Here is a 9763-nt window from a genome sequence, read left to right as displayed (position 1 = left end):
TCCCCATACAGTATTGTTGTTGAAGTGTACAGTGATCTTCTGGTTCTGCTCATTTCACTCAGCAACAGTTGATTTAAGTCTCTCCAGGCCTCTCTATATTCCTCCTGCTGGTCATTTCTTACCGAGCAATAATATTCCATAACCTTCATATACCACAATTTACCCAACCATTCTCCAACCGATGGACATCCATTCATCTTCCAGTTTCTAGCTACAACAAAAAGAGCTGCCACAAACATTTTGGCACATATATGTCTCTTTCCGCTCTTTAGTATTTCTTTGGGATATAATCCCAGTAGTAGCGCTGCTGGGTCAAAGGGTATGCACAGTTTGATAACTTTTTGGGCATAGATAGTTAATCTTAAAACTAGGAAGATCTGTTTTCAAGGCCTGACTTTGACACATATTTGCTCTGTGATCCTAGGCAAGTCAGGTAACTTCAGTGCTATATAGGAAACCCTTTTAAACAATAAATTACAGAGAAGATACTTATTTGCATTGTTAAAGGGAGTTTCCTCACCAGGGAATTCCCTATGTAAGGAAAAACCTGGTCCCTATTCTAATCCTTATAAGTTTGGTTCCTATCCTTATCTTTTGACACTATCTATAAAATGACATGACTTCCTATGATTAAAAAGTGCAGGAGTATATAATTACAGTAAGGATTCTGATCTAATCTTCATCTGCTCAAGAAAGGTGGTCAGGTGTCATAATTTTTAGGGCTCATTCTAGTCCTAGAAATTGTCTACTGATTCATCTTATATTGCAAGATATATGAAGGACTGGACAAAGGCCCTGAGTGAGTGATAATATATTTACTGCAGTGACAATGCTTTAGAGAATGGAGATTAACTCAGAAGGGTTGATTTAAATTGGAAATTTAGTTATGAATAAATCTTGACACCGTTAATTTTTGCATAGAATTATAGGGCAAAATTACTGAGTCTAATTAGGTCTTTAAGAACCGTTTAAAAACCATATGCTATTTCTATTAGAACAAGTAAATTCATTTAAAAAGGTATACATTTTTTAAATTAAAGAAAATCTTTTTTTCTTTTTCCTCCCACTCTTATTCCATTGGAAAAAGAATAACAGATTTCCTGTAACAAGTACTCAGTCAAGGAAAACATTCCCTTATTGGCTATGCTAAAGAAATATGCTCACACATATATATGTACACTCATACAAACTTACATTTATATCTATATATTTCATTTTGCTCTCTAAATCATCATCTCTTTTTCAGGAAGTATATGGCATACTTTATCATTGGTTCCATGGAATCACAGATGGTCATTGTATTGATCATATTTCTTATAGCTTTCAAAGCTAATTATCTTTATAATGTTGTTATTATTACACAAATTGTTCTGGTTCTGCTCATTTCATTCTACAATAATTAAAGTCTTCAAAATTGTCTATTTTATAATATTGATGTTATAGTGTATCACCCTGTATCACATAGGCATTTCCATGTCTCTTTGAAATCACTTATATTTTCATTTCTTACATTATGTTATGCCATTACATTCATAAACTATTTGTCATAATTTATTTTTATTCAGCCATTCCCCAATTGATGGGTATCCTGTTAGTTTCTAGTTCTTTGTTCTACAAATATTTATTTGTATATATGCTATAAATATTTATGTGCATATGGGACCTTTTAGATATAGGCCTAGGAGTGGAATAAATGTGCTGAATGGCATGTATTGTTTTGTAACTTTTTTGTGTAATTCCAAATTGTTTTCCAGAATGCTTGTATCCACTCACAGGTCTGCTAATAGCACATCAGTGTGCCAGTTTCTAATATTTGTCTTTTCCTTTTTTTGTCATTTTAGTCACCTTAATGTGTATGAAGTAGAATCTCAGAATTGCTTTAACTTGAATTTCTCTAGTTAGTGATTTAAGGCTTTTTGTTTGTTTCTTTATTATGGTCAGAGGTAGTTTGGGTTGTTTTTCTTGGGAATTGTCTGTTCATATCCTTCAGTAATTTTTCACTTGGGGAATTGTTCTTATAATTTTGAATCAGTTTCTTAATTCTTAGAAAGGATACTTTTATCAGACCAACTTTCTTCAAATATTTTCCCTTGTCATATATTTTCCTTTTAATCAAAGCTATATTGGGTTTATGCAAACCATTTAAAATTTTATGTAATCAAAAATTACCCATTTTATCTCTTCTGATCCTCTCTATTTCTTGTTTAGTCATGATCTTTTGTTTTACTTATTGATGTGGTAGGTAATTTTCCCCATATGTTTCTAATCTGTTTATTATGAGAACTTTTATATTTAGGTAAGCATCTATTTGGACCTTATCTTGATATGTGGCTTGAGAAGTTGCTCTAAATTTGGTATCTTCTATCTTATTGTGATTGGTTGGTTGTTGTTCTTCATTTTCAAAGAGGATTGAAATGACATTAGTATGTTAAATTTGTGTTATAGTGGGTCCAACTGTGGTTGATCAGACCAATATGAACTTGGAATGCTCTGCCACAGGTTGGACACAAATAGTCCTTAAGAACATTTGTACATTAGCTTTGTGCATCTCGTGGTTCTTCTGAGATACTTCAATTCTGCTTTGCTCATGAAACACAGCACCCTTTCTGATAAGGGCATGCGATGCTGGGTAGTCCTGTGTCAATATCTCCCTTGTCATACAATCAATTCTAAAGTTCCTAAGTGAGACCTTGAGTGTGTTCTTGTATCATTTTTTTCTGACCATCTTGTGAGTGCTTGTCCTAGGTGAGTTCTCAATAAAGTAATCTTTTCAGCAAGCAAGCAGTTTTGTTGCCAACTTGGAGGATAAATTAAATCATTACGCAGTTGGCAACAATGGAGCAGAAAAGGAGTTGGCATCTTTCAAAGATTTGGTAAATAGCACTGCATTTACTCATCTAGGTCAGAACATTTGCAAACATCAAGACTTGGTTTGATGAAAATGATGGGGAAATTCATAAACTGTTAAATGAAAAATGAGAACTCCACAGGATATACCAGTGGAATAGTTCATCCATCTCTAAGAAACCAAGAAGGTAGCAATCAATTCCATCAAAAGTATGGTACAATTAAAACTTAGAGAAATGCAGGATTCTTGGCTCAGTAAGAAGGTGGATGAAATTCAGTTTTATGCTGACAGTAACAATTCAAAGCATATTTTATGATTTTTATGAATTAGAACTGAATAGTTGAGATGCACCATAGGTCTTTGACTCATAAAAGACCTATGGCGCATCTCAACTATTCAATGCTGATTACTCCCTAGCTGAAATTCAAATTGAAGAAGAGGTTTTGAATGTTATTTGGGTGCTTCCATGTGGTAAAGCACTGGGTGCTGATTCTATACCAGGTGGAGGATCCGTTGCTCATATAATAGCTGACTGAAAATTTCTAGATTATATGGGAAGAGGAAGTTATGCTTCAAGAGTTCAAGGATGCCTCCACTGTTCATTTTTATAAAGGCAAATGTCTTGTGATTACCCTAATAAGTTAGACATGGGCTGGTGAACCAGAACATTCTTTTCATTGCCAATTAGCTGTTAAGGTTATCCTCTATTTTAAAAAAATAGTTTTCAAGTTAAGATTTAGTTTTCAATTAATATAAATCTACTTCCCATCATCTCCTTTCCATGTATAGTTAAACAAAAAACATTCCTTTATTGACCATAGCTTTTACTTTTTTAAAGGATGGTGACTGGTTACTGGTTTCTATTTTTACTTTTTCCATTGGTTTCAAGAGAGTTGGGCAGTTTTTTTTTTTGTTTTTTTTTGAGGCTAGGGTTAAGTTACTTGCCCAGGGTCACGCAGGTAGGAAGTGTTAAATGTCTGAGACCAGATTTGAACTTGGGTCCGCCTGAATTCAAGGCTGGTGCTCTATTCACTGTGCCACCTAGCTGCCCCTGATTTGGGCAGTTTTTAAAAAAATTATTGAAATATAATATCTAGGATTTTAGGTAATTCAATGATTTTTAAATTATTTCTCCTTGATCTCTTTTCCAGATCAGTTTTTTTTATTACAAAATATCATATGCTTTATAATATTTTTCAGTCTTTTACCTTTAAAAATATTTCTTTTTGTGTGATAGTCATTATTTTCTATTTACTTTATTCTAATTTTCAGGAAATTTGAACTTAGATAAATTTTTATATCACTAGCTAAGTTGCTAATTCCCTTTCAAAATTCTTTCTTATATTTTCTCACTTCAAATTTTTCCTTTAGTGTTCTCATCATTTATTTTAAAAATAAATAAAAATCTTGCCTCATCTCTTTTAGAAATTCTAGTTGAGTTTGTGCCTGTTTTACCTTTTAGTGCTTTGCTTGTAGATGTTTTACAGTAATTCTCTCACCCTAAGTGTGTGTATTTTAAGCAACTTAAGCATCTTAAGTACCATAATAGCATTTTATAGAGTGATTCTTTTTTTTTTTTTTTTTTTTTTTTGGTTCATTCTTTTAGCCTTCTTTCTGAATTTGGACTTAACTTTAGGGCTTGACTTTTCAAACTCCCAGAGGAAATATCTAGGCTGATTTTGTGTATTATAGATTTTTACTTTACTTTTTTTTTTTTTTTTTTTAAGGGTATTGAGTGTTATGTTCTAGAAACTATGGAACAACTCAGGTTGGGTATCTGTAATCTTTTTGTGCTCCCAAAGGGGCCTAATTCAGGGGAAAGCACATTTCTAGTATACCTTCATTTTCCCATTCTTCTTAGGATACTTGGTACCCTTTGTAGAAATGGAGATCAGATTGATTAGTTGAGTTGAAGATAAATTAAAGGACTAGAAAAAGAAAAAAAAGGAGGGAAAACATGTGGGTTAGGTTTGGTTCTATCCTCAGGGCCAAGGTAGGATAGACAATGGTTTTTGTCTCACAAGTGCCAGGCACTAGAATATCTGGGCAAATTTTTATCCTTCTAATGCTGATTTATGTGCAACCAGTATACCTCAAGAACTGCCTCCAGCTTCTACAACGGCTTCCATGAGTGATTGAGCAATTTTTTTCTTCCACTGATATTATCACAGAACCTGGAAACCCTAAGTACTTAATAAATGTTTATCAATTGACTGATTTTTCTAATTTAATTAAACTATGTTTGCTTTATTATGAAATTAAATCTAAGTGATTTTCCTTAGTTAGGTCTAAATAAAGGTGTTTCCATATGAAGGTGGAGTTGAGCTAAGAATATTAATCATGTTTCTTGAGTAGATTCTAATGTGATAATCAATTTTTTTTATTATAGCTTTTTACTTACAAGATATATGCATAGGTAATTTTTCAGCACTGACAATTGCAAAACCTTTTGTTCCACTTTTCCGTCTCCTTCCCCCCACTCCCTCCCCCAGATGGAAGGTAGACCAATACATGTTGAATATGTTAAAGTATATGTTAAATACAATATATGTGTACATGTCCATATGTTATTTTGCTGCACAAAAATTGGACTTTGAAATAGCGTACCATTAACCTGAGAAGGAAATAAAAAATGCAGGTGGACAAAAATAGAGGGATTGGGAATTCTATGTAGTGATTCATAGTCGTCTCCCAGAGTTCTTTCACTGGGTGTAGCTGGTTCAATTCATTACTGCTCTATTGGAACTGATTTGGTTCATCTCAATTGATGGGCATCCACTCAGTTTCCAGTTTCTGGCCACTACAAAGAGGCTGCCACAAGCATTCTTGCACATACAGGTCCCTTTCCCTTCTTTAAGATCTCTTTGGGATATAAGCCCAGTAGTAATATTGCTGGATCAAAGGGTATGCACAGTTTGATAACTTTAAATTTTTTTATTTTATAATTATAACTTTTTTTGACAGTACATTGCATAGGTAATTTTTTTTTTTACAATATTATCCCTTGCACTCATTTCCGTTCTGATTTTTCCCTTCCTTCCCTCCACCCCTTCCCCTAGATGGCAGGCAGTCTTATACATGTTAAATGTGTTACAGTATATCCTAGATACAATATATGTGTGCAGAACCGAATTTCTTATTGCACAGGAAGAATTGGATTCAGAAGGTAAAAATAACCTGGGAAGAAAAACAAAAATGCAAACAGTTTACATTCATTTCCCAGTGTTCTTTCTCTGGGTGTAGCTGCTTCTGTCCATCATTGATCAATTGGAACTGAATTAGATCTTCTCTTTGTTGAAGATATCCACTTCCATCAGAATACATCCTCATGCAGTATTGTTGTTGAAGTGTATAATGATCTCTATAATGATCTCCTGGTTCTGCTTGTTTCACTCAGCATCAGTTGATGTAAGTCTCTCCAAACCTCTCTGTATTTCTCCTGTTGGTCATTTCTTACAGAACAATAATATTCCATAACATTCATCTACCACAATTTATTCAGCCATTCTCCAATTGATGGGCATCCATTCAGTTTCTAGTTTCTGGCCACTACAAAGAGGGATGCCACATACATTCTTGCACATACAGCTCCCTTTCCCTTCTTTAAGATCTCTTTGGGATATAAGCCCAGTAGTTGCACTGCTGGATCAAAGGGTATGCACAGTTTGATAACTTTTGAGGCACAATTCAAATTGCTCTCCAGAATGGTTGGATTCATTCACAACTCCACCAACCATGCATCAGCGTCAGTTTTGCCACATTCCCTCCAACATTCTGTATTATCTTTCCCTGTCATTCTAGCCAATCTGACAGGTGTGTAGTGGTATCTCAGAGTTGTCTTAATTTGCATTTCTCTGATTAATAATGACTTGGAACATCTTTTCATATGGCTAGAAATAGTTTCAATTTCTTCATCTGAGAATTGTCTGTTCATATCCTTTGACCATTTATCAAGTGGAGAATGTATTTATTTCTTAGAAATTAGAGGCAATTCTCTATATAGTTTGGAAATGAGGGCTTTGTCAGAACCTTTGACTGTAAAAATGTTTTCCCAGTTTATTGTTTCCCTTTTAATCTTGTCTGCATTAGTTTCATTTGTACAAAACCTTTTCAATTTGATATAATTAAAATTTTCTATTTTGTGATCAATAATGACCTCTAGTTCTTGGTCACAAATTCCTTCCTCCTCAACAAGTCTGAGAGGCAAACTATCCTATGTTCTTCTCATTTATTTATAATCTCATTCTTTATGGCTAAATAATGAACCCATTTTTATCTTATCTTGGTGTACGCTGTTAAGTGTGGGTCAATGCCTAGTTTTTGCCATACTAATTTCCAATTTTCCCAGCAATTTTTGTCAAACAGTAAAGTCTTATACCAAAAACTGGGGTCTTTGGATTTGTCAAATACTAGATTATTAAAGTTATTGACTATTTTGTCCTGTGAACCTAACCTTCCACTGATCAACTAGTCTATTTCTTAGCCAATACCAAATGGTTTTGGTGACTGCTGCTTCATAATATAATTTTAGATCTGGTATAGCTAGGCCACTTTCATTTGATTTTTTTTCATTAGTTTCCTAGTTCATTAGGCCTTTTGTTCTTCTATATGAATTTTGTTGTTATTTTTTCTAAGTCATTAAAATAATTTTTTTGGGAGTCTGGTATAGCACTAAGTAAATAGATTAGTTTAGGTAGTATTGTCATCTTTATTATATTTGCTCACCCTATCCAAGAGCATTTAATATTTTTCCAAATGGTTAGATCTGACTTTATTTGTGTGGAAAGTGTTTTGTAGTTTTGCTCATATAGTTCCTGATTTTCCCTTGGCTGATAGATCCCCAAATATTTTATATTATTGGTAGTTACTTTAAATGAAATTTCTCTTTATATCGCTAACTGTTGGATTTTGTTAGTCATATATAAGAATGCTGCCAATCAATATTTATTAAGCATTTACTACATATCAGTGACTATGCTAAGTGCTGAACAAAACTACAGTTCTTGGGAAAATGCCCATACACATACCATACATAATACTAAAAACAGAATACAATTTTGAAAGATCACTGAGTAGAGCTTTGAAAGACAATAAAAATGCAGTGAGGCTGAAATGAGAAAAAATTTATTTTCAGGGATAGCAGGTAGATTACATAAATTCATGGCCGGGGGGGGGGAGAGTGCCAAGTTTAGGAAATAGTTCAATTTGAGTGGAAGATAGAATACCTAAAACAGGGATTCTTGATGTGAGTGTGTGTGTGTGTGTGTGTGTGTGTGTGTGTGTGTGTGTATGTGTGTGTGATAGAATTTCACTGGCAGTCTGATGAACCAAAATCATGTTTTTTCGTAAATAAAATAAATATATGGGATTACGAGTTAAGCAATTATGTTGAAATAAATTTAGCAAGTTAAAAAGTTCCAAATTTTTTGGTACTAGGTTAAGATCTTCTGATCTGATAGTAATCTAAAAATCTAATAATAGCTAAAATTTACATAGTAATTTAAGATTTACAAAATACTTTGTCATTTGATATAAAATAAAACAGGAAAATTAGGGTAAAATGGGATTTTGGAGGGCCTTAAATCCTGGGCTCAATTCTTTAAACTGAGCAAGGGAGCAGTTCTGTGGAAGATAGAAAGGAAATGGAAGAAACTGAAGGTAGAGATACCAATTAGGAGACTATTACAACTTGAATGTCTAGAAAGATAATTTTTTTTTTGGTATTTTGGTCATTTCAGTCATGTCTAACTCTTTATTTATTTATTTATTTAGATTTTTTTCCCCACAGTATATATGCATGAGCAATTTTTAAAAATAACATTATCCCTTGTATTCATTTTTTCCAAATTATCCCCTCCCTCCCTCCACTCCCTCCCCCCGATGACAGGCAATCCCATACATTTTACATGTGTTACACTATAACCTAGATACAATATATGTGTGTAAATACCATCTTCTTGTTGCACATTAAGTATTAGATTCCAAAGGTATAAGTAACCTGGGTAGATAGACAGTAGTGCTAACAATTTACATTTATTTCCCAGTGTTCCTTATTTCTGTCCATCATTGATCAACTGGAAGTGAGTTGGATCTTCTTTATGTTGAAGATTTCCACTTCCATCAGAATACATCCTCATACAGTATTGTTGTTGAAGTGTACAGCGATCTTCTGGTTCTATTCATTTCACTCAGCATCAGTTGATGTAAGTCTCTCTAAGCCTCTCTGTATTCCTCCTGCTGGTCATTTCTTACAGAGCAATAATATTCCATAACCTTCATATACCACAATTTACCCAACCATTCTCCAATTGATGAACATCCATTCAACTTCCAGTTTCTAGCTACAACAAAAAGAGCTGCCACAAACATTTTGGCACACACAGGTCCCTTTCCCCTCTTTAGTATTTCTTTGGGATATAATCCCAATAGCAGCAATGCTGGATCAAAGGGTATGCACATTTTGATAACTTTTTGGGCATAGTTCCAAATTGCTCTCCAGAATGGCTGGATTCTTTCACAACTCCACCAACAATGCATCAGTGTCCCAGTTTTCCCACATCCCCTCCAACATTCATCGTTATTTGTTCCTGTCATCTTAGCCAATCTGACAGGTGTGTAATGATATCTCAGAGTTGTCTTAATTTTCATTTCTCTGATCAGTAGTGATTTGGAACACTCATATGAGTGGAAATAGTTTCAATTTCATCATCTGAGAATTGTCTGTTCATATCCTTTGACCATTTATCAATTGGAGAATGGTTTGATTTCTTATAAATTAGGGTCAATTCTCTATATATTTTGGGAATGAGACCTTTGTCAGAACCTTTAACTTTAGAAATATTTTCCCAATTTATTCCCTTCTAGAAAGATAATTATTTCAAAAATCAGGCAAGAACATTTGTGTTGCTAACTGTG

The sequence above is a fragment of the Sminthopsis crassicaudata genome, chromosome 4 (assembly GCF_048593235.1).
Source record: "Sminthopsis crassicaudata isolate SCR6 chromosome 4, ASM4859323v1, whole genome shotgun sequence".
In the NCBI taxonomy this organism is placed as follows: domain Eukaryota; kingdom Metazoa; phylum Chordata; class Mammalia; order Dasyuromorphia; family Dasyuridae; genus Sminthopsis; species Sminthopsis crassicaudata.
Note: the sequence above shows the minus strand (reverse complement) of the source record.